Below are 25,059 nucleotides of genomic sequence, written 5' to 3' on the forward strand. Positions count from 1 at the left end.
ATAGTAAAGTGATAACAATTTTCCAGTGGTGGGCTGCTGCTGGTTTGAACTGGTTCGGATGAACTGGTAGTTGCAACCTGCCGGTGGCCCTGCCCACAGGTGAAATCTACTTACCTTTTCTACTGGTTCAGAAGTGTACATGCCGCACATGCGTGCTCACTCTGCATGCGCGCATGGACCCTCTGCACATGCGGAAACCCTTCTGTGCATGCGCAGAAGGTAAAAAACAGGTTACTTCCTGGTTAAAACCAGGAAGTAACGATGACCGAGCCGGTGGGCGGAGACTTGCGCTGCCGTTGCTACCACCCACCACCATTGCTACCGGTTCGGTTGAACCGGTCCGAACCAGTAGCATTTCACCCCTGGCCCTGCCCACCCACCCAGGTTCAATCCCGTCTTATATCGCTGTGTTTTGTGACACTGCATGCATGTGCGGATGGTGTGAGCAAAGCGAGCGTGCGCGTGCATGCGCTCACATTTCCGCTGCTGGGTGAACCGGTTGTTACGGTATGTGATGCCCACCTCTGAAATTTGCCTATATCTGCCTGATCCGCTGCTAATATTCAGATACTGCTTAGAGTTCATATACTATATAGTCAAGAAATGTAGCTATTTCTCCCAGTCCTTGGGGTATGGCAGATTTCTCACCCACCCCCTTAGATGAGTCTTTGTACATGGAATGTATTGTTTGGATGGATGCTATCTTGTTTATTTATAATGTATTGTGTTTTTTATCTTGTTTGTTTGATATTGTCAACTGCTCAGAGTCATTCTGGAGTCAGACAGAACCTCCATCTAAATAAATGATTAAAGCAAACAAACTTGACAGCCCTGTCTAGTTCACAAGTACCAGAACAGTACTTTTTCCTGACCCAAAGAGCTTACAATCTAAAATTTGACACAACCAAAGCAACAGAGAAAAGAGGAGGAAATAAAGGCAGCAGGAATTAAGGATTTATGTGGGAAGAGTATAATCTATTTATGACAATGACATGTTCTCTGCTGTACTGAGTGATCAATGAACATTGTATAATTGTCCTTTGCAAAGGTTGGCACCAGATAAGGACACGTTTTACATAATGTACATCTCAAGGAAAGAAGAAAGAAAATGAACCTATAGAGAATAAAACATCTGTATGTTTTATTGATCTCTAATGCAGCCTTCACTAAACATGACCCATTACATCACACTAACATGGAATTAGGGAATAGGAGAAGGTCAGCCCCATACCGAAGGTCATCCTAGGTGAATTTAATTTCTATATGAAACAAAACGCAGTCTTTGTAATATAAAATATATGCAACTGGAACAACTGATGTACAAATGCACAAAAGCAGTGTCTGAGGCTACACAATGCACTAAGCATTTATCCCAGTTAACAAAAATAATTGCTGTGGTGTCATACTTGCTAATATAAACAAATAAATCTGAATAAGACATAACACAATGTCCTGGTTCCCACAAAATGTTAAGATAATAGTTGGACTCCTACAACAAATCTCAAATCATCTCTTCATTTTAGCCTTTTGTGACTGTTACATGAACACAATCAGTGAGTGAATCTTTGCCATTTTTCCATCCTGTTCAACGGTGAACCCCAAATATTTCATTTCTGACACAATGTGCAATCGCCAATTTCTGAAGCTAAGATTTGAGGACCTCAAATAATGTCTCCTGCCAATCAAGAATCGTTCTGGGCCAGTCATAGACTTTGTTCATACAGCACAAAAAAATCTTGAACCTGGATTATTAGAACACAATTGCTGCATTCTGCTATTAATATTCAGATGATAGAGAATATTCAAATAACCATATTGTGATTTCTGGTTCACTTGACATGCTGAGACAATGATTAGGTTTTCACAACCTACTTAATCCACCCACTACAAGGTTAAGCATTGATTTGGAAACAAACAAAAATAATTGCAAAAGCCATGTGACCCCTTGCAATCTACTAAAACATCTTTTTTGCTTCTGAATCTTAATCACTACACAGTTGTAATGAACTACCCAAACCCATTTTATTTTAATCTAGCATGTTGTTGAAATTTAGCCTGTATTTCTCAAGCTAGCCTATCCCACAATGTTGTTGTACAGATAAAAAAATGTGGGGGTGAGAGAGGTATCAGCTCGCACAAAACCTTGGAAAAAGAGATCAGATATAGTTAACAATACAGTCTAACATTCAGCTGTCAGTAATGAATCCTTGATCAGTGGCCATGTAAAATCATGAACCAAAATACTTTACATTTTATTACCGTAATTCTTTTTAATCATAATGTTCTACATACTTCTTTTTATTTGCATTAACAAAGCTGTTCTTAACAGATCCTCCATCCACATAAATGTCTTTCTGGTCTGAAATTTGAATATGTCTGTTTAAAAGTTCATATCTTAAAATAATGTGTTTTTTAAAAATATTTGCCTTAGTGCCTTTGATTGATGCACGTTTATTTAAATAAAAACTTACATGAAAAGTGAAATGAAACAGAAAGATTAGCTGTTTAAGTTGCTCTTGGTTGTAAGACATTTTTTGCTGTTCCTAGATAACCTTTCTCAAACCACCCTTGAGTTTAATGGGGCTTCCTCTCAAGCTGTTGTAGAAGACTGGAAAAGTTGTGCAAATGTCTGGTCTCTGATTTGCCTCTGCTGTGGACCAGAGAGGTGGTCTTGGGCAAGGCACCCCCAGTTTCACAGCCCCCCCTTCCACTGCAACATGACTTCTCCTGAGGATGATTCAACTGATGCATACGAGTGCTTGAAACCCTTATAAAACATGATAGAACTGCCAAGTATTATTAGGTATGTTTACGTAAGGAGAACAGTATCTGGACTTTACTTAATGTGGCCAGAGGCTCTTATCTAAATGGAGATGTATTTAAGAGCAGAGTTGCAGTCTGCAATGTCTTTGCATACTGTATTGGGTACAGAGACCCAGACATACTTCTAAATAAATAAATGCATACAACACCGAACTGCACATTAAGCAGGATTCTCTCTCTATGTGTCAGTATCATTCATTTACGGATGCTGTGTGTTGATCAATTCATTTTTCTCAGCATCAGGAGTCTAAATAAAAGACTGTAATTTGATTCATTTAAATGGGAGCACATAGGTGGTCTAGACGGCTTTTAATTCTCCTTTGAAGTTGAAGGTTCTTAAAAGTGCATAACTTAGGTTGTATGGCATGATTTGCATTTGGACTAAACTAATCTGTTCATTGTATATATACAGTATCATTATCTTCCTACCCAAAAAGTAAGTTCTCTCTGAAACAAATCAAATTGACTTGCAAGAGATAGATTTAGGACTGGGACCCAGAAATTCATCAAATTAAAATTAAATATAAATGATATATTGTACACAAACATTCCAAACATGATCCATATGGCTTACAACTTATTTGTTTTATTTTAGATTTTTTAAATCCCACCTTTATTATTTTTATAAATAACTCAAGGTGGTGAGCATAGCTAATATTCCTTCCTTCTCCTATTTTATTAATATATTTCCATAAATTTCTTTTTTATATTAGTTTTACTTCTTCAAACAAAAATCAGACTAGTTTATTTATATGTGCACACACACAAACACAAGGATTTGTTTGCAGTGGATGAAAATCTTAAACAATTCCAAGGAAAAGACAACAATAAGGTGAATCCAGTTACTCTACTAGGGTCTCAGTTCTGAGTTCAAATATGAGACTATCCAGGGTTTGACTAGTCATTCTTAGCCTTAATTTACCAGCCTGTAAAATGGAAATAATTAAGAATGTCTATTTCTGATTTTAAAACACATTTCTTTTGTAATTTCTGCCTTTACTATGACCCTATGGAAATCGTGTTTATGTTTACAGCTGTCATTTGGGAATTTATTACCGACAACACAGGGTGCTATTTTATTTATTTATTTAGGAAATTGCAATTGGAAAGAAGAATTAACCCGCGGTCCTTTACTGTAACAATATCAGGGCACACAGAATATTTTTAAAAGCTTTTAATAGGTGGGAAAACGCGTTTGGTAATGGGGTGGTCAGTGCCTGCTATTTATGAAGTTAACATGTGTAGAAAAAAAAACCCCGCGTTACAATCTTTTTGAGATAAACAGGCAGAGAGAGAGAGAGAGAGTGAGAAAGAGAGAGAGAGAGAGTCCGCCGAGATACTGAGGGAGACTTTTGTTAGCAGTCACGAAGAATGGAAAGAACCTCGGATTTATTCGACGTGCTGCTTTCCACATTCGAGGGGGATTTTCTTTTTCTTTGCAGGAGGGTCTTGGCCGAGCGAAGTGTCGAAACCGTGACTGAATCTCAGCGTCGCAATTGATCAAGGTAACTGAGCAGGGCTTCTAACACCCGGGAAATGGGTGGATTTCCTCTCAGTTATAAAATTGCCTAAACACCCGGGAAATGGGTGGATTTCTTCTCAGTTATAAGTTTGCTTAAACTGTGTCAAGAAGTGATAATTGTTTTTCTCAGGTTCTTCTTTAAATTAAAAGGCGAGGTTGTCGTAGAAGTATGGAATAGTCATACACGTGTACACCCGGAATGCATGATAGGCATTTCTAAAAGTATATAATTGTGGGGTTGTTTGTTTTTAAACCCACTTTCCCCATTTGCCCATTATAGTTGCAAGTTAATTCCACTGAGCAAATGAAAGATTTTGCCGTGGAAATGCAGAGGAGACTGCAGCCTGCAAAGCTATTTCCACTACAGAAATAAATTTATTGTTGTTAAGCATTCATTATTAACTATCATCCACTTCCCACCTAGTAATTGATTTTATGCTTCATATCACTGAACAATGTTATTAATTTGGCTCTGTTTTCTCATAGAGATGCATAGCCTAATCATCATTATGTACCGTGTTGTTGTTTTTTTTATTTCTGATACATGTCAAAAGTAAAATTATTGAATTCAATGGGACTCATTCCCAGGGACTTAAGAGCTTGGAACCACGATGTGTGTTTTACTTTTGTAAGAATATACATTTTCTGATAAGGAACAATTTATTATTAGCTGTCACTCGATAAACAAAAAATAAGCGGTTTCCTGTGAAATATAATGCACCTTCTTACATATAGATATGCCTTTCATTCAAGTAAAAGATACTTGGTAGTTTCTAGGGACACATATAAAACATTTATGCTATGTTTTATATGTCAGTGTAATAATAGTAAGAAATCAAGACAAAATCCTTTTGTCCTTCCCCAATGCAAAACTTTACAATTTCCATTTTAAAAATTATATTTTCTAGCACACCTTTTCTTCTTTTTAACAATAGGATTTTTTTTAAAAAAAATGCATCAGGAAAGAAATAATGTTGTACATCTGGTCCATGATGGCTGTGTGTTTTAAAAAGGTCTGGTAATAAACGGAGAGAAGAATTGCATGCTTTTACGAAAAAGATGTGGAAACGTGTCTCTCTCACCCCCACCGGCATTCGAAAGGACTGAAATTCTGATGGGAAAAAGAATTAAACGAAGGAAGGAGAGAAAGAGAAAGAGAGAAAGAGAGAGAAAGGGAGAAAGGGAGAGAGAGAGAAAAGAGAGAGAGAGAGAGAGAAAGGAAGAAAGAAAAAGAAAGAAAGAAAAGAAAAGAAAGAAAGAAAGAAAAAAAAAGAAAGAAAAAGAAAAGAAAAGAAAAGAAAGTCCTCATTTGGTGGGTGTCTACTAGAGTTCTCTGGGTCTGCCTTCCAAGGAAACAGAGGAGGCTGTTAAGGACGCGGGAAAGGCCGCTTGCACGGTTTCTTTGGGAAGCCGGACCGGCTGGAAACAGCCGCGGGAACTCGGTTTCTTCCCAAGGCAAGACGCGGGCAATCTTAAAAGCGAATTGATGTCCCTCCCTTCGGCATCAACGGGGAGAAGATTTAGTACGGGGGCGGGGCGGGATTTCTGTTAGGAAAAAAAAAGGATGCAATGTATACAATTAAAGACTACGTTTCATCCCTTTTCCTTTATATATAATAAAATACATTCTATATAAATATGAAAAGGCAGGACGGCCCCGCCATTCAAATCCAGGATTGCTTTAGGCCTCTTCCGCTGCTCCGGATTCTCTCCGCTCCCGGCTTGTTGACACGATTTAACCGACATTAACGTTTCGGATGCTTGAACGAGTCTTGTTGCCTTCAAACAGGCAACAAGCAGAAGACCGATATCAATGTTCTTCCGCGCACAAGAGGAACTGGGCAAGACAGTTTTTTTTTTTAAATTTGATTTATATGCCGCCCTTCTCCGAAGACTCAGGGCGGCTTACAATGTGCTCAGCAATAGCCTTCATCCTTTTGTATATTTATACAAAGTCAGCTTATTGCCCCCACAAACTGGGTCCTCAATTTACCTACCTTAGAAAGGATGGAAGGCTGAGTCAACCTTGAGCCTTGGCGAGATTCGAACCCTGCAGTAATTGCAGGCAGCTGGTCTTAATAACCAGCTTAATAACAGGGTGCCTTAAACCCCTGTACTACCAAGGCTCTTGACGTTGCAAATCACCAACATATTTACTCGAGAAGGAGAAAGAGAAGTAAAGTCCATCAAAAACCCCTTTCGGAGCGAAACCGATTTCCTGTTCGAAGGGTAAGGAAAAGAGAGTTGGGAGACTTCCGATCAGGTGATATTGAAAGCCACGCAGCTTCCAAAAAGCGCCCCGATCTTCTTCCCGCTCAGTCATAAAGGGAAATATTCTGTTACTCCTTTCCAAAATCTAAAGCCCGAGACAAGGCTCGCTCAGCCGGATATCGCCTTGGCTCCTTCTCCTCGCTCTCCCTGACATTTTTTTTTTCCTGCCTCAAGGCTTGCTATTATCTAATAAGCAAGTATAGGATCGGGCTCGGAAGTTGGTCGGTGGTTTCTGCCTCTCTTCACACAGAGCCGCCCTGCTTCCTTTGAATAGCTGCCCATCCACGGGACTTAATTGCAAGTCAGAATTAGGTGGTGAATTCCTAGTGGTCCCCAGACTACATCAAAGGTCGCGGATGGGCCTCAAGGTGGGCTTATGGGTGAAGACGCGAAGGCTTTACTAGTCAGAGTAAGCCAGACTTCACTAGTCACTAGTAAAGTCAGAGGCTTTACTCTAAATTAGTGGTTCCCAAACTTTTTTTGGCCATGCCCCACCTAAGCATCTCTAAAATCCTGATTCTCCCCCCCCATATAATTCTTACTATTCAGAAAGTGTGACTCCTACTCATGCGGAGGAAGCCTAAAAGGCAATTAACTTGGTTTAAACAAGGTTCCAATTGCCCCCATTAAAAATCAAATTGCCCCTCTGTGGGACGTGGGCCCCAGGTTGGGAACCATTGCTCTAAATCCTCCAGGGGATCTGATCTGGAGAAGGTTTAGGATTGAGTTGCGTGGAGTAATGCTTAAATAGTGCAACCAAGCCTCCAGCCATCGTGCACTTGTACAGTTCGCTGCAGTGCCATTTACAGTCAGTCGGAATGAGCTGCACCTGACTATAAGAAGAGAGTCAATGGAGATCCCGCAGCAATCTCCCCTGACTTCCACTGCGTTGATTTAGCTTTATTAATCATCCTTTCCATGATCAAAAAGTTCCCTTCCGTGATGAAAAACTTAGCATGGGGTGTAAAAAAGTGTTGTCTTTAGCTATAATAAATAAAAATAAAAGAGGTGTTTTCTGAACTAGTTGTTGTAGAAACTGTTGCACGTTTGACTATCTCTCCCCCACCCTATTTTTTTCTGTTGGTGAGTTTCAACTACCACCACCTTATAAAGAAAGGGAGAGGTTGAGATTGATGCCTTTCTTCCCTGGAGCTTCTCTTCACTGGTTTCAAGTTAACAAGGACCAAACTTAAAGCTCCATCACCTCCATAGTTATCTAACAACAAACCCCATTAAAGACAATGCCTGACCAATTTTAGGGCACAGAAGATAAAGCTGTACTGTTTTGCCAATATTTTCTTAACCCAAAAGACCAAGTAGGCATTGCGATCTATTCTCCTTGTTGGTCTTCTTTTATTAGTTTCTATTTCTTCACTGGGTTTATACACGTCTTTCAAACAGAAGTCCTTTACAAAGACAACATTTCAATAATAAAACAACTAAAACCCTCGTTCATCATACTGGTGAATAGCTTACAGCTTTGCTGAATAGCACAACCCATTAATTTTCATGTAAATTATAGCTCTTTATTAGCTGGCTGTAGCAGTAAATGTGTTGCTATGGATGCAAGACATTTTAGGTTAATAGCGAGATCTATTTACTCCCAAGAGAGGAATTTAGGATGCTACTAGTCAGAAATCCTACTAAGCACTGGGACACTTACTCCCAGGTAAGCATATAAGATAGCAACCTGAACTTGCAGTCTGCCCTGACATGGGGAGGGGGGAGGGAAATCAGTATCAAATGATGAAAAGTTTAAATTCAAAGCCTCTAAAAATGTAAATTAAATGTTCAAATGCACTTGTGCTAAGCATGCTGTTGAGCTGCAATATGTCTGCTGATTGCAGTGAGGTATTGCAGAAAAATCTAAACAGCAGGAAGAATGAAATGGGTCATTTCTTCAGCCATCTCTTTATTCTAAATGGATCCTTATGTTCACTGTTTTGGATTAGCCAAGTTCATCAGAAACTAGATCGGGTTCATCCCCCAAAGTATCCCTAAACTCCAGTCATGAACAAATGAATACAACTTTTGAATCATGTTTTGCTGAAGAACAATCATATTTGAGTCAATGGAGCCACATTCAAAACTGCTTAGCTTAGTAGAAAAACAGATGGATGATATTTTCTCCCGATATATTGAAAAAACGAAAGCCTCGACCATCTGCGGGGGTCGCCCGGGATTCAACTTCATCCAAGTCTGTATTGATGGAGTCAAGCCAGACTCATATGCAACTCCTTCTGCACCGTTCATTTAGAATAGTTAAAAAAAAACCTCTAATCCTGCTTAGTTTCTTTTTCTTCCGCATTATATAGGTGGCTTCATTTCATTTATAGTTCTCCCAGTGCTCAGTACAGGAAATATATATCCCTAAACTCATTCTGCCCGTCTTCTCTTTCAATGCACATTGGTGATATAGTTTCCTACCTTTTCTTTCATTTTTCTTTCTCTGGCTTTTCTTCCATCTTTCTTCCCACTTCTATTTTCTTCCTCTCCTTCTGCTGTGCTTGCCTTTTCTTTTCTGAAAAATCTAACCCCGCTGTTGCTAAGAGCAGGAGAGATCATTTCAAGGACATTTGTGTGTGGAATTGTATCTTCCAGCTCTTTCCAGGACTGCCAGAACTTCTTAGTTCAAGGCTGAGAAACATTTCCAGGCTAGCCATAAAAATAAAGGCAATTGATTCGAATAGTTTGGGAGTCTGAATTCAAATGGGTGTGGGGGGAAATGCCTCTTCTCATATAACAGGGAGCCTAGACCATTTCTTAGAATGGAGCCAGCCAGCTTCACATACCTGACCATATGGATCCACTGATATGGCAGAGGAAATTACAGAAATGATACTGGTAGGCTTTGAGCTTGCTTAAAATATGACAGGAAGGGATGAAGATGAGCCTCCAGAACAATCTTGATGTCCTCCAGATGTGTTGGAAAATGAACGCTGTCATCTCTAGCCATGCTGATCGGAGTGATGAAATTTGTGATCCACCTCTTGAGGAAGTCAGTTACCCCATTGCGAAAATTAAATTACAGAAGAGCTAAAGAAAGATTTTTATTTTTACAGTTAATTATACTGGAGCAAAATCAGTGCATTTTCATGGAACATTTTCAGTTCGGTGTGAAGAACAGAAAATGACTTTCAAGAATTACACAAATTCACCTCACTGAATCATAAATTGTAAAGTGGGGAAGAAGCTATCTCAGTTTGCCGCAAAGTCGCTGGAGGAAAAATAAGATTCTGTATTATTGTAATTAATCAATATTGTCTGATTCATTCTGAACTAGTTCCTCTGTTAAGTTTCTATTTCTCATTGCGGAACAAAGTTTGCAAACGTAAGCTAGGTTTTCCACACTCCAGGCATTTATTAAGTTTGAGAAAACTATTGTAAGAGCACATCAAGAATGGGCAGTAGGTAAATTTATCTTCAAAACTGAGTACAGTAGGATACGGAACTTTTTACTTAATTCATAACAATAGAAGGCTTGGTCAAATGACCAATTAGATCAAGAAAAAATATATGCAAAAGACCCACTAATCCCCAGACTTATTGAATAACTCTATGAAATTTGAAAGTTTATTATGTCCTTGCATATAATCAGAGTCCATTGTAACATCCAGATTCCCCAGTCTGGGTCTGGCACATTCTTTCTAAAGAGTATAGGGAATGTAGTTGAATGTATCTGGAGGGCTCCAGCTTTGGAAAGCTGTGCTAATCTTTCAAGGCTTCGGAACATCTGATATATGTTTTACTCAGATATTTAATTCTGGCCAACCAACAGAGCCCCTGACCTCAGTGAAGAAATATTTAAGTGAGTTTAGCATGGCCTCGGCATTTGAACGCTGGGACTATTCAAGCCATCTGTATTCTAAATGTGTTCCTTTGATCCTTTCCTCTCCAGAAAACATAATCCCCCCCCCCAAAAAGAAAAACACATCTTTCTGGAGAGAAGATCAAAGGCACGCCCTTAGGATTCAGATAGCTTTGCTACAATCAATTAATACTGCTAATGGGTCTTCCTAGCAAGTCTGAGTAGGCATTTTCTAAACAAAGATAAATCCACATCCAAATTTTGCATAAAGAAGCAAGGGGTCCTAGAATATAGGCAGGTCACTTTAGGGTGCTGGTAGCTTCAAGTAATAGTTGAAATAGATTATTATTAAACCTGCCCTTGCTGCATTTTCTAGAGAACAGTTTCAACTTCAGATCTTACATGTGACCTGGCTCCTACATTCCTGCATGCAAGGAGGAGAAAATAATTGTCATCTTTGAAAAAGGAATGTCTACTTAATAGGATCATAATCATTTAGGCAGAGCAAAAAAGGAAAAAAAGAACCGGGAAGGAAGATGAAAGTAAACATTGGATACTAGCTCTGTTGTTATAACCACTGAATTCTTTCTACCTTGACTTATCTTATTTCAAGGGGAGGGGAGGGGCGGAGTACAGTCTTCCAAAGACAATACTTTCCTTTGCAAATAGATGGGAGAGCAAGTGTTTTTCTTCAGTAACTCCTGTGCAACAGAATTAATATTGTTAGTAGAAGAAAAGAGAGCTAAGTCCTTTTGATCAGATCAGATTTTAGGTGTGTGGGCACTGCTTCATTTCAAGCGTTGGCTCTCCTCCTCTGTGCTTTCCTGTTTTTCAGTTAATCATGGGGAATTGGGGAGTCATTGGTACAGATGAGAAAGAGAATAAACAAACTAGCAATATGTAGTAATGTAAGTCTTGGAAGCCGGGTTTCCAAGTTTCATTTCTCCCCACTGTATTGTCCTTGCTCTTGGAGAAGGCTGAGGGAAAGAAACAGGAAGTGAGCATCAGCTGAGGAGGAAGCAGGAAGTGGCCATTGCACTACAGGTATTTAGAAATGGGGGTGGGAGGTGGGGAGCAGGGGTTCTACAAGCAAGTTGGAAGTTGGGTGTGTGTGTTGTTTTAATGCTTTCTATTTTTGACTCCCTTGTATATGAGATCTGATGGTAGAATCCTATGTTCTCTGCAGTGTTTGCTAATGGCTATGCACGTATTGAGCACCAAATAAATAGGAACAAAAATATCTTTGTACCTTGATTTTGTTCTCAAATGTTTGCTTATAGGCCAGCTGTCGTTCTCCTACCACTCACCCCAATATCACTTTTCAAGCTTACTATGGGTATGAGAAATAAAATCTGTGTTGAGAGTATTATGAGCAAAAAATAAAATATGATTAGCTCGTTGGTCTACTTAGTGCCCATAGCTATTCATACTCAGCAAATTATTTTGCATGGTGGGCAAATTTTACCTTAAGATCTTGTATATATGTGCATACATCTGTAAATCATGACTGATTATAGTAATTCACCTTCTTTCCCCAACTCTGATCAAAAATACTCTGTGTTCAACCAGTATAAAATGACGTCCATACATTTGGCGGTGCTTGGTGTCTTAAGTGGTTTCTGATGAAGGGAGCCTGGAGGTGGACAATGACTCATGTTTGTCTTATTTTGGCTTTGCTCACATGTCATGCAATCACTCAGCATTAAGTTATTTTCTGAAAGCAACACAAGTTGTTCCACTTTTAGTCCATATTGATTGAAAATTCATGAGGACTATGATAACGTGTACGCACCTTTTATGAATTCCATAATCTTTAAAATCAAACCAACGTGATTATTAGAGGGTGGTTGATATTTCGTTTTATTTTTATCGTTCTGTATGCATGCATTTCTGTAATTTATTTACCTCACTCCAGACAGCTTTTGGCAACCTACAACATACCAATTCCCTTCGCATTATTATTATTATTTTATCTCAATGATTATGCCTAGTTTAGCTTTGGCGGACTGAACCTCTTCGCGCCGCCCTTTTCCACTGACAACTGCTTCCAATCCACGGTGCGGAGCGGTCGTACAGATTCCAGATCCCCTTTCCCACTGAAGCCGACCCCGATGCTCTTTCGCCGCCTGTTTACTGGCTTCAACGTCCTTCCGCCCCGTGTAAACGGCGCCTCGCTGCGCCGATTCCCCTGCTGCGCCGGAGCGTTGCGCCTCCCGGGATATTAATGAGGTGTCCGCTGATAGGGAGCTCTGCAGGGTCGCCGCCGGCCTGTCTCTGCTGCTCGGGCGTAGACTCCCCGGCGCTGGGTAAGGGCAGAACCCGGCGGACCCCGATCGCTCCGTGCGAGCCCTTGTTTCTCTGCAGATTACAGCAGCGGGGGAAGGAAGGAGCAGGGAAAGGAAACGGGCACGGCTTGATCGGATCTGCTCCTTTCTTGACGGGCAGAGCAGATGGGCCTGAAATCCCCACACGAGCCCGTCCAACAGACACCCCTGTCGGGAACGTTGTCAGTTGAGAATGAAACCCTGAACATGGTGCCTTTCCAAGCCCTTCGGCCGCCCTTCTCTTGCAATCCCCAACTAACAAGGGGATTTGGGGAGAAAGGAACCAATGTCTAACAGTGTTGAGGGCGTCAGGTTGGGAAAGGAAAGAACGCCGCGCTTCTGCGCTTCTCAAGGCCACGGGTGAATCCAACCAGTTGGTTGGAAGTTGTAGGCAGGGGAACAAATTGGCACATACCTATCTAGACCCCTTTATTTTACCTTCCCAAATACAAACAAAAGGCTCTGCGAGGAAAGACAATGCAGAGCAAAGAAAGCATCGTGACGGGGGTCTTTTCTTTTCAACCTTCTGCCGGTGATCTCAGCTTTTCAGGAATTTGGAATATGCGAAAGTATGGAGATTGCACAGTCCTTCTATTCCCAGTAGTGTTCCTGGCTGCTGCCGGTAGGAATCCTTGTTTGGGCTCAGGGCTGGTGTAGGGTGGGACCCCAGGCGCCTTACAAAGGATTGAGCAAGGCTTCCTTTGTGCATATAGAAAGACAGGCCGCATAATCCCATCACAGGGCAGCATGACCATGAAATAGAAGGTAAGGAAGGTGAAGTATTTGGATTGGAGCACCATAGAATTGCATTAGCTCTGCTGGTGAATTTGTTGTGTTGCAATTCATCTGCAAGGAAGGCTTCTTGCCTGCGCTGTACACACAACCCCCTTAATCAGCTTAGCTGAAGAGCTAAGGCATTTGCACAACATATTAAGCTTGGTTAGCGTTAACCTTGGTTGCTTAACATGCTCTACATACATTTATCCAATGCTGAGGAGTTTTTCAAACAGAGGCTGTGAATAGTCATTTGTGTGGAATGATGTGAATCATGCAGTATGCAGGGGGTTGAAATTGATGACCTCTTTAGTTCTTTCTATTTGTTCAGCTCTATGAGCTTCCATACTAATAGGCCATGGGCTACCTAGAATTCTGATGTTTTGCCAGGAAGGCTCTGTTTGTGATGAGCTGCCAAGAACTGCACTACAGAGCAAATTGCTGTACCTTTGAATATACCTGGTACAGATGCTGGTTTAACATTGAAACACACATCACAACCTATTACGGTAGAATGGAAGATCATAGAACTGAACTTTTGGAGATAAAAGCCTTTGTGCATTTGTCACTTCATTTAGTTAGTTTATAGTTCAGATCTAGTAATAATAAAAGTAATAAAGTCTTGTGCGAATCCAGAAAATGGATTCATTCAAAAGCTAGTTTTAAGTGTATTTCATGAATGCAGACTTTTGCTTCTCCTTCCAAGCACCAGGATGTTTTTCAAGCAACTTTTTCTAGGCTGGATTTAGAGGTGGGTGGCCAGTTATCGGACCATATTTGGGAAATGCAAATTCAACTGAAGCTACCATTCAATAAATACGTCTGCTTTTTGCAAAGAACATTTTTTACTTCAATGTGGCTCCTGATTTGCAAGAGGATTTACAAGATGATGCAAACTGATCTTGGCATACAATGGATATATATTTTATTGAAAAATGGATTACAAATGCAGTGAAAGCCTCTTGGTATTTTACAGCTAAAATGAATGATGAAGGAAAGGGTGCCAAAATTGTTATGTACCACTTGGTGTACATGTTTCTGTAATATAAGGTGCCTGGAGTCACCTATGTATGAGTTGGGCAGCTATATAAATTTATTTAATAAATAATAAATACAAAAACCAACATGCAAACACACTTTTGTATTCTGAAGCACTATATTACATTCAGGATTTTAAAGATAACTCTTGATTCCTAAATGAAATCCTAAATGATTACAACTTCTTCCATTTTATTTTAAGCTGAAAATATGCAACCTCCCTCCCCAAATTACCATATATCAAGGAGTAGGGTATCAGTGGCATTTTAGATGTTGCTGAACTAAAACTCCCAGTAACACCAATCAGTGATGAAGAATGCTGGGAGTTGTAGCCTAGTAAGATTTAGAGGGCCATAAATTTCCTTTCCATGGCTTATAATAGCCTAAATACGCTTTGCAACCTAGCCTATGGAAACATATTCAGATTCATAATTCTACTGGCTATCTTTGAAAGGAAAACAACCAGTGACATTTGATTGTAGCTAGCTCAGTTAGATGCCAGTTCTCAGTTCTACCTAACATGTAAAAAAAAAAATCACTATTGTAATCACTTACTTTTTCTAAAAAGAAATTGCAGCAGCTTTCGTAAGTTTTCACTGTACATTATTTGCATAAATGATTGTATTTTCCTTTTAGATAGACATAGTTTCACCCAATCCTTCTGAAGCCGGAAAGAGGCAATAGGCCTGGATTTTGGCTATTCTGACACTGATATCATCATAGCCTACAGCAGGGGTGAAATCCAGCAGGTTCTGACAGGTTCTGGAGAACCGGTCGCAGAAATTTTGAGTAGTTCGGAGAACCAGCAAAATACCACTTCTGGCTGGCCCGAGGTGGAGGTTTTGCAATATCCTTCCCCCAGGAGTGGGGAGGGAATGGGGATTTTGCAGTATCCTTCCCTTGGAGTGGGGTGGGAATGGAGATTTTGCAGTATCCTTCCCCTGCCACGCCCACCAAGCCACACTGCCCACCAAGCCACGCCCACAGAACTGATAGTAAAAAAAAAAGGATTTTACCACTGGCCTGCAGTAGTTATAGAAAAGACCATGGCAGCATGGTCTGGTAGGTCTCGTGAAACAAACCAATTCTTCTTACAGCTGCTCTATGCCCCCCTTTGGTTGTTCGTTCATCTTTATTCAACCCCAATATTTGTCTCCCTCAGGAGACCTTGAGCTGCATGGCCTTGGAAAGAGCAAGTCCAATAGCTCTGCTTTTCAGCCAGATTTGTCTTATTATTTTCCCCCTCTGCAGTGGTCTCTTTGTCTAGACAGGACAATTTGCACATTCTATAGTGACGGGTTGCAACATTTTTTAATTAAATGCAAATCCTCAGTCCAGGGGGAGGGTGGAACCCACCCTATCATCTGTAACCCTTTGCTTGTTCAGACAGGCCAAACAAAGGATAAACAATTGATTACAAGAAACCCCACCCATGGTCAATAGCCATCCAGAGATATCTCTATCGGTGGTTAGTGATTGGTGCCCTCCTAGAAGCTTAAGAACAAAAAAAGAGAAGAAAGTCCAGAGTTGTCTAATTGATTGTTAGGGTTGTACAGATTAGATAGCAAGAAAGTAGCAGAGGGAGTTATCAGAAACTTCAAGATGACTGAACAACCATGGCAAGCTCCTGGAATAAGCTAGATGAGATCTGTGTGAATTACCAGGAGGTAATGAATGGAAGGATAATGTGCTGTTCCAGTGCCAATCTTCTGCCCAGGATATATTGGCCTTTTTCCCTTCTCCTTTCCTTCCCATTGGTCCTGAACTTGGCTTCCTCAGCCTGTTATCTTCCAGATGCATTGAAACAATAAACCTTAAAATTCAGTCAATGTAGACTCTGCAGTTTCAATACATACCTCAGAAGGATTCTTCTACACTGCCCTCCCCCAACCCATTAATTTCTATATGCGTAAACTTCAACTCCCATCATTCTCAACAGTGGTTATTTTGGAGCCTGTCTCCTTGTTCTGCTCTTAACAATGCAAAGAGCTCAATTCTTTCATGTCTGGATTGCAGCACCATTCCGTCAGGTCCAATTTCATTTACAACATGGCTCCAGGAAGTGCTCTTTCCTCATCTCTATTACCAACTGCAGATATATACCAACTTTTTCATTTTAGTAAGCATATCTAGCAGCTACAAATTTGTTGAATAATTTTCCAAGATAGTAATTCTTATTTCAATGAAATGTCACATATGTTACGGTCTTTGGAAATCGGTATATAAATCTTACTTATAAAGGCTCCACTGAGTATCCCAACATTTCAGAGGCCTTTTGTATATACAGAATGGGAAGATGCAATGTTGGACTGAACAAAAGCTTTCCCTATCCTTTTTTGAAGAATAATAAAAATAATAATAAGTTGCTGGATTGGTGAGCAACACTCCATCAAAAATGTTTTCTTACATGCACCTATTTGAAACACACAAGGATGGCAATTCTGGATTGTCAGATATGTTGAAGAATAGAAACATATATTTGTGTCTATTGGGTTATGATGGGGCCATTATAAAGTTGGCAGCATCCCTGGAGTTTCTCCAAAATTTTCTATCAAACTCTAATTTTTAATGTAAAAGAGAGAGAAATTATTTCAAGCATAGAAAGTATTTTATTTGTTTATTTGCTTATTTAAATGTATTGGTGAGTAAATTTATGAAATAAATTGTATTACCATGTTTCCCGAAAATAAGACCCTGTCTTATATTTTTTTGAACCCTGAAATAAGCCTTATTGCCGTGAGCTCAAAAGCCCGATTGGGCTTATTATCAGGGGATGTCTTATTTTGGGGAAAACAGGGTATTAAATAATTATAACTAAATTGATTAATAAATTATTTTGTGCATGTAAGATTGTTAACTATTAAATTAAAATATAAAATATATTTGTCCTGGTTCCACCTATTTGTGATCCTGTGATCCCGTATACTACTTTCTGAGTAATGATGCCCCCCACAAAGCCATGCCCCTGGTGTAGACAACAACAACAACGGCATCTTCGTCAGCTATATTTTGAAAAGTATGTGGTACTCCCTTTCTGTGCTGATATTATTTAATATTTGCTCTTTGCTCTTCTCCAGTTCTACTAACCTAAGTTTTTATTTGCCTGAAATAAACCTAGGCATCTTATGTATGCAACCCAGTCATTCCATCATGGGTCTGTCTCTGTACGGACAAATCTCAGGGAAGAGAACACGTAACTTTTACAAGACATACGATTCTCTTTATCTGTAAATTGTTGGCACCCTGGATTATAAAAGCTGAAATAAAAATTGTAAGACTCTAATAAAAATGCTGCAGAGAGGACAGGATGCCATTGACTTTTTGCAAATCAGTTTGAGTCTCTTAGCTTAATTATAGATCAGGGTCTGGTCATTTTCATTTTTAACTTCTCTTGCCCTAGGAAAGAAAGAAATGCAATGATGTCTGGGCTGCAAGTATTTTGCAGCAGAGATAATGTATTTGGATGACTTCCACAAAAAAGGAGCTGTGGTAGAACCCAACGCCTTAATTATCCTTAGCATTTTGGCTTAAATAACTCATGCATCACAATGAAAGGATGGAGTCCTAAGGTGATAAAATGAACTGAAATTGACTATAGATGGGAAACTTTTTTACTATTTTTTTTTTAGTCTACCCCATGTAAAATTAAACAATAACTCCTTGGAAGTAGAAAAATTATATAGCCCAACACAGGAAAGGCTGGAGAAGAAACTTCCACTGATTTTAAAAATATAGGTTTTTTTAAAAAATTAATTTATAAGGGCTGGGTTTATAGTGGAATGTACCACTTAATAGAGAAGTTTATAGCTGCACTTTTAAGAATAAATATACAAAAGAAAGCAAGAACACAAAATTAAAACAACAGCAGCAGTCCATGGAGGGGATCAGTTATTAAAGCTTTTTGAATTTAAATGTTTACGGTTTCATTATAAAAGTAGAGAATGTGTCTGTAGTCCTAAGAATGGTTTGGCATAAGAATACTTTCCATTTTTCATACAAGAGATATCATGAGTTTGATCTTTTTCCATCTTCCAATGTTTCGATTAGATTAACAGCGTTGGAAGGGACTTTGTAGGTCATCTAGTCCAACCCCCCGCCCAAGCAGGAGACCCTACACCATTTCCGACAAATGGCAGTCCAATCTATTCCTGAAAGCCTCCAGTAATGATGCTCCCACAACTTTTAAAGGCAAGCTGTTCCATTGGTTCATTGTCCTCACTGTCAGATAATTTCTCCTTATTTCTAGGTTGAATCTCTCCTTGGTCAGTTTTCCTCCTTGTCTGGCCTACAGGTGCTTTAGAAAATAGCTTGACCCTTCCTCTCTGTGGCAGCCCCTCAAATATTGGAACACTGCTATCATGTCTCCTCTGGTCCTTCTCTTCACTAGACTAGCCATGCCCAGTTCTTGCAACTGTTTATCGTATGTTTTAGCTTCCAGTCCCCTAATCATCTTGGTTGCTCTCCTCTGCACTTTTTCTAGAGTCTCAACATCTTTTTTATAGTGTGGTGACCAAAACTGGATGCAGTATTCTAGGTGTGATCTTACTAGGGCTTTATAGAGTGGTATTGGTACCTCACTTGATCTTGATTGTATCCCTCTGTTAATGCAGCTGAATGAAGTTCTCAGGATGGCTGCAACATTTACCCTGTAGATGGGAAACATTTGGGATGGGTAGCCCTTTAAATGACTCCATAGAATCCTTCAGTGGCACAGAAGTGGGAAAAATTGTTAGGCAAGTTAAGCTGCGCACATTTTCTCCCTATCTCTCACATAATGTTATTTTCTCTGTAGAGACTGGGAGCATAATGGAGTGGGGAGAGAGAGTCTTTTCTCTGACAATCAGAATTCATCTTTTCTTAGTACCAAGAATGCTTAGTAGCATTCCACCTCCTCTGCAGGAACAGATCACCCAGCCTAGGTTGAAGTGAGGATCTGTACATTACCGCTTTTCTGCCTGCCAATCTTGATGTGAAAGTTCCTTGGCAATATCAGAGAACATTACCTCTTGGCAGGGCAAAGACCTAATCATAATAGAGGTCTCTTGTCCAAGGTGTTACCAGTTCACCCTTTTTAAAGAACTCTCTTTAGCCATTTCAATATAATTTGAACATAATGATGGAGGATATCATCATCATCATCATCATCATCATCATCATCATCATTTCTTTTATTCATTAAACATGAAACTCAGTCAACTGAACATTTAAAGATGTGTCATAAATACCATTGACTGGTGCTAATGGTTGATACGGGTTGCTGCCAGTGTCCTAGGTATCAACCAAGTATCTTCTTAAAATATATGATGTTCCAAGTAGCACAGTTTTTTGCAGTTCCGCTGGTGTTATTGCAGGAAGCTGCAATTTCTTGATGTGTTTTGTAAAATTCTTGGACATGACATGGTACCAAGTGCCCCAATGACAATGGGTATCACGGTTACTTGTTTCTTCCATAGCCTTGTAGTTTTGATAGCCAGGTCGCGATATTTTGTTATTTTTTTCCAGTTCTTTTTCTTCGTCTCTGGCATCTCCTGGTACAGCGATATCAATAAACTGTACGCTTCGGCCCTCGACAACCATGATGTCTGGTGTGTTGACTTCCAAATGGTGATCCGTCTGTATTCAATAGTCCCACAAGATCTTTATCTTCTCATTTTCAGTAACTTTTTCCACTTTGTGCTCCCATGACTTTTTGGATACAGGTAAATCATATTTTGTACATAATGACCAGTGGATTAATTTAGCAACTTGGTCGTGTCTAGCTTTGTAATCAGTTTAAAATAATAATAATAATAATAATAATAATAATAATAATAATAATAATAATAATAATAATAATAATAATAATAATAATAATAATAATAATAGCTAGTTTGGCATAGTGGGAGACTGAGTTCTAGTCCCTCCCTAGCTATAAAAGCCACCTGGCTGTCCTTGGACCAGTCACTTTCTCTAAGCCCAAATCACCTCAGAGGATTGTTGTGGGGAAAATAGGAGGATGAGGTGTGTTGGATACATTCACTGCCTTGAGTTATTTGTAAAAATAAAGGCAGGACATACATACATACATAAAAAGATCATTAGACTACTGACATACTGTGGAATACGCAGGGAATAAAGATCTGCAGATGCTTTGCACTTCAGTCTTAGCAGCATTGTTAGTGGTAAACGAATAGTTACTCCAAAATCTGAAGTGTACTAGTATGCAGGATTTGAATCATTGGGTTAGGCTATCTAGTGTTTTCCTCCCATTCCTGATTGTGATTCAAGTACCTAGAAATCAATAGGCATTGATCTAGGGGCTACCTCTAGCATCACCTTTTATGTTCAAATATTCTTTTTATAGCTGAAACAAATAGTTAAACTGTTGACAAATTATTGAATATGTAAATAGATTTACAGAGCCAGATGTGAACACTTACTATCATACCCTACCCAGAGTCATTGAGTTGGACAGCTCATACATTCAGATGAATATTATAATGCAGGAACCAAACTGGGTCAGTCACCCAAACCAGAGATATAGTCTTCTGAGCTTTTGGACTCATGGTGGTGCCCATCCTCAGGGAACTTCTCCCCCATCAGAATGTGTGACAGAAGTTCCCCAAGGATGGGTTCCAGCACAAATCCAGCCTAACCTCTGGTCCCAGTGACTGACCCACATTGGATCCTGCAACATTATCCTGGGACGTATATATTCGCCTTCATTCATAATAATAAATAACAACAACAACAACTGTTGTTAAGTGAATCATTGCAGTTGTTAAGTGCAATCAGGCTTCCCCATTGACTTTGCTTGCCTGAAGTTGGCAAAAGGTGATCACATGACCCTGGGACACTGCAACCGTCATAAATATGAGTCAGTTGCCAGGCGTCTGAATTTTGATCGTGTGACCATGGGGATGCTTCAGATTTATGATTCCAAAACAGTCATAAGTCACTTTTTCAGTGGTATTGTAACTTTGAATGGTTACTAAAGAACAGTTGTAAGTCAAAGACTACTGGTATTTGTCATTATTATTATTTCTTTTATTCATTAAACATGAAACTCAATAAAAGATAATTTTAAAAGATAATCAGACAAGCAAAGTCAATGGGGAAGCCTGATTGCCCTTAACAACTGCAATGATTCACTTAACAACTGTGGCAAGAAAAGGGTGTAAAATGGGGCAAACAACTATCTTGCTTAGCAACACAAATTTTGGGCTCAATTGTCATAAGTCAAGGACTACTTGTACCTGAATGGCTCTTAAGTAATAGGCAATTTTTCTCTCTCACTACTGTCCTACAGAGCAACTCTAAATCAAACAGATTTAAGGTCCAAGAAATCCAACTTTAGGATACACCTCCTAAGAATAAGAGCAGTTGACAAGCTTTCTCCCAATGGGAGGGTTTGTATATAGTCTTCTTGAAGAGGCTTGAATTCTGAAACATTTTTGCATTGAGTCCCTGAGTCAACTGGATGGCCTTAAAAGGCCTCCTTTAACTTTGGGATTCCATAAATCTATAAGAGCCATCCCCAGTTGGCCCCTGGGAATGCCACTCTGAGAATTCCAGGAAATGCCTGAGGCACGGAATGCTGTATGAAGACTGCCAAGTGCCCTTTACAGGGAGCTGGAATGGTACACAGGTTGCAAAGCTTTTCAACCCTAGCAAGGGTGAAGCTGAAGTTCAACAGAGCCAGTGAAATGATCCTGAGATAACAGCCCAGAATATCTAAACAGGTAACACCCAATTACAGCCACAACTCTGTTGACTTACACTTTTCCTTATCACCAGGCATCAGCGTATTCATGTAAATTGCAAAAAGCATTTTGATGGATGCCAACTCACCCAAGGCCTCTAAGCTATGAAAGAGGGAGTGCAGTGCAATCCAATGTATGCTTTCCTTATCAGGAAGCTGTGACTATTGCTATGAAATTAAAACTATAAAAGGCAGGGCCTTATCAGTGACTTCTAATTCCCTGAGTGTTCATTAGGGGCTGCTCCATTCCTGGAATCAGCCTCCCAGGACCATTTTGGGGGGTTTAAGTTGGAAAGGGGGGGGGGAGAATAGTGTTATCACAAGTTGTCTTGGCAATTAAGCAGTCTCTTTCTTAAGATGTCTGTTTAGACTAGGCTTGAAGGAGGGAAACAAGCAGGATTAAAAGGCACTTCCATTCCAGTAGCGACCAGGAGTACATTCTGTGTTCCTAATGTGGTCCCAGAGGGAGATGGACCTGTACATTTAGAAAGTCCACCTTGCAAAGTGCTTTGTAAATTTGGAAATGGTTGTAGCCATAAAAGGGGAGGGTGATAGCAGTATTTAGAAATATGTGGAACTGTTCTGAGCAGCTTGTAACTCAACATAGCAGGCCAGGTAGCCAGGTAGATACACCCATATATTGTTTTTATGAAGTTTGGTTTGTGAGCCATTTAGTGTTGGTTTCTTAAGGTGGGCAGCCATAAATAAATAAATATGTGCATCCATGTATGTACATGCAGAGACGTACACACTTAGCTCTAACAATATGAATTGTACTTATATACAAGAGACATACAAGAGGAGCAATGATGGACCACTCTTCAGATCCATCTTACTTCTCAACAACAGCCCACCAAAGTACATTAGAAGACAGTGAAGCAACAGTCCTCTTTGACCACTGAGCCTAAAATTGCTATTCAGGAATATATTGTCTCTGAGCTGGAGAACTTCAGTTTACTATCTACTTTTAGAGTTATTGGAGTACAGGCCTTATCTCCAGCATATATTCTTTATTTATTTGTTAGATTTATGTCCCACCATGTGTTCAGAAACTCAAGGCAGCGTACATATCACTTGCTCCTCCTGTTTTCCCACTATCACAGTATTCTTACATTGCATCGAGAGAGATTAACTGGCCCAATGTCATCTAATGAACTTCCATGATCAAGGTTTGAAGATCAAGCAATGGAAGAGTCCATTGGAATCGGGCAGCTAGTAAACTCAAATCAATCAATCAATGAAGTTTGTATGGATTTGGAGCAAACAATGTATTCTTCATACATAAAACAATTGTTCAAGATTGTTTGCCATCAAAAATCGTTACAATTATTTTGTTTTGAGCAAAGTATTATTGCTCTGCAACCAATCTCTGTGCAGCACCATTAGTTTTTCCCCTCTGGAAAAAAAGCAAAAATACTATGCAATAATGCCAGTGGTCTCCTTTTTTTTTCATTTGATGGAATGATGAGGTAGTCTCTGAACTTACCTATCCTTGAATGCTTTACAGATCTACTATTCTTTCCATTCTAATACTTGCATTACTGGCACAGAGAATTGTTAGCGCTGATGCTGTTTTGGAAGGGATCTTTCCAATCCTATGACATTGGATACTAAATGAGGTTAATAAGCAGAGAAAATAAGCTAAAAGCTAAAGGTTCATAATATAAACTTTCATATCAAGGGGTACAGGATAGTTGACAGTAGCTAACAAATAGTTAATTCTGCTGGATTTTTTTGGTGAGTGCTGGCATTTAGCAGGTGAGCAAATACAGGGCAAAAAGGGGCAGATATCGCCATCTCTTAGCAACACAAAAAGCAAGAATCGACCATTTTTATCTCATGACCTTTTGCTCTGGACAAAAGCATTCAACAACTGGAATCTAAAATCCATGACCTTTCTCTGCCCACACCTGGGTTAGGTGTAAGTGAAAGAGTCTACCAAGGATTTCTGGTGATGAATATGGATTGCATCCTGCCATTTTTTTCACAGACCCACCTCATTCTTTCTTACCAGAGTTCTTGGTTAGAAGAAAACAAATCAATTCAGAAAACAGGCAGGAAGGCATGGTCTAATCCACAGCAGCTGGTGGGGTTCACACATAATATAATTTGTTTGGTTTCTTCCTAATATGTTCTGTTAAACTAGCCAATTATGACTTATTCTGTAAAATTTGGCCATGCAAATAATGTTTGCATTGTGCCACACCAAAAACCATGGTTGATAAAACTTAGTGGCTGATTCTTACATTGCACCATGCTACAAACAAACCACATTATGATTTTAAGCATAATATCTGAGTCTATCCAAATTTTTAAAAGAGAACATTTGGCTCATATTCTCAATAAATTTGAAAACAATTTGACACTTTCAAACTTTTTGTGAAACAACATGCCTCAGAGAAAAGCATTAAATGAGCGACCATGTCTTCCAAATTATCCAATGATATGCAAAATGAACAACAAAGCAGCAATAAAAAACAACAGGATAGTTTGCTTGGCTAAAACCTAGGACCCACATGACAATTAATTGGGTTACTAGATATTATTGCCACAGGAAAAATCTTGTTCTGAGATCTCCATTAATAAATGGAGTGAAATAAAATTCATTACCTTATCTTTCTAAATAATGAAACAGCAATTTTTTTATTTCCATGATAGTTCAATCCCTTTGTTTTTTTAAAGTAATTTCAAACTTGGGCCAGTCTCTTCTCTCTCAGCCCAACCCACCTCAATTGTTGGGAAAATTGGAGGAAGACGT

General features: G+C 39.5%; 1 protein-coding gene and 1 long non-coding RNA gene across 3 annotated transcripts in view; one reads left to right on the forward strand and one right to left on the reverse strand.

The window, feature by feature from the left end:
* Window positions 1–9,205, reverse strand: part of GATA4 (GATA binding protein 4) — a 74,969-nt gene extending 65,764 nt beyond the window's left edge. Inside the window, exon 1 of the mRNA XM_060693082.2 lies at window positions 9,044–9,205. The gene's annotated coding sequence lies outside the window, so the exon portion shown is untranslated. The remainder of the gene's footprint in view (window positions 1–9,043) is intronic.
* Window positions 4,189–25,059, forward strand: part of LOC117667723 (uncharacterized) — a 52,276-nt gene continuing 31,405 nt past the window's right edge. For both annotated transcript variants that reach the window (XR_015731591.1, XR_004592112.3), the window contains exon 1: window positions 4,189–4,328. This is a non-coding gene — a long non-coding RNA (uncharacterized LOC117667723). The remainder of the gene's footprint in view (window positions 4,329–25,059) is intronic.

This window comes from Pantherophis guttatus, chromosome 1 (assembly GCF_059756535.1).
Source record: "Pantherophis guttatus breed Tessera chromosome 1, ASM5975653v1, whole genome shotgun sequence".
In the NCBI taxonomy this organism is placed as follows: domain Eukaryota; kingdom Metazoa; phylum Chordata; class Lepidosauria; order Squamata; family Colubridae; genus Pantherophis; species Pantherophis guttatus.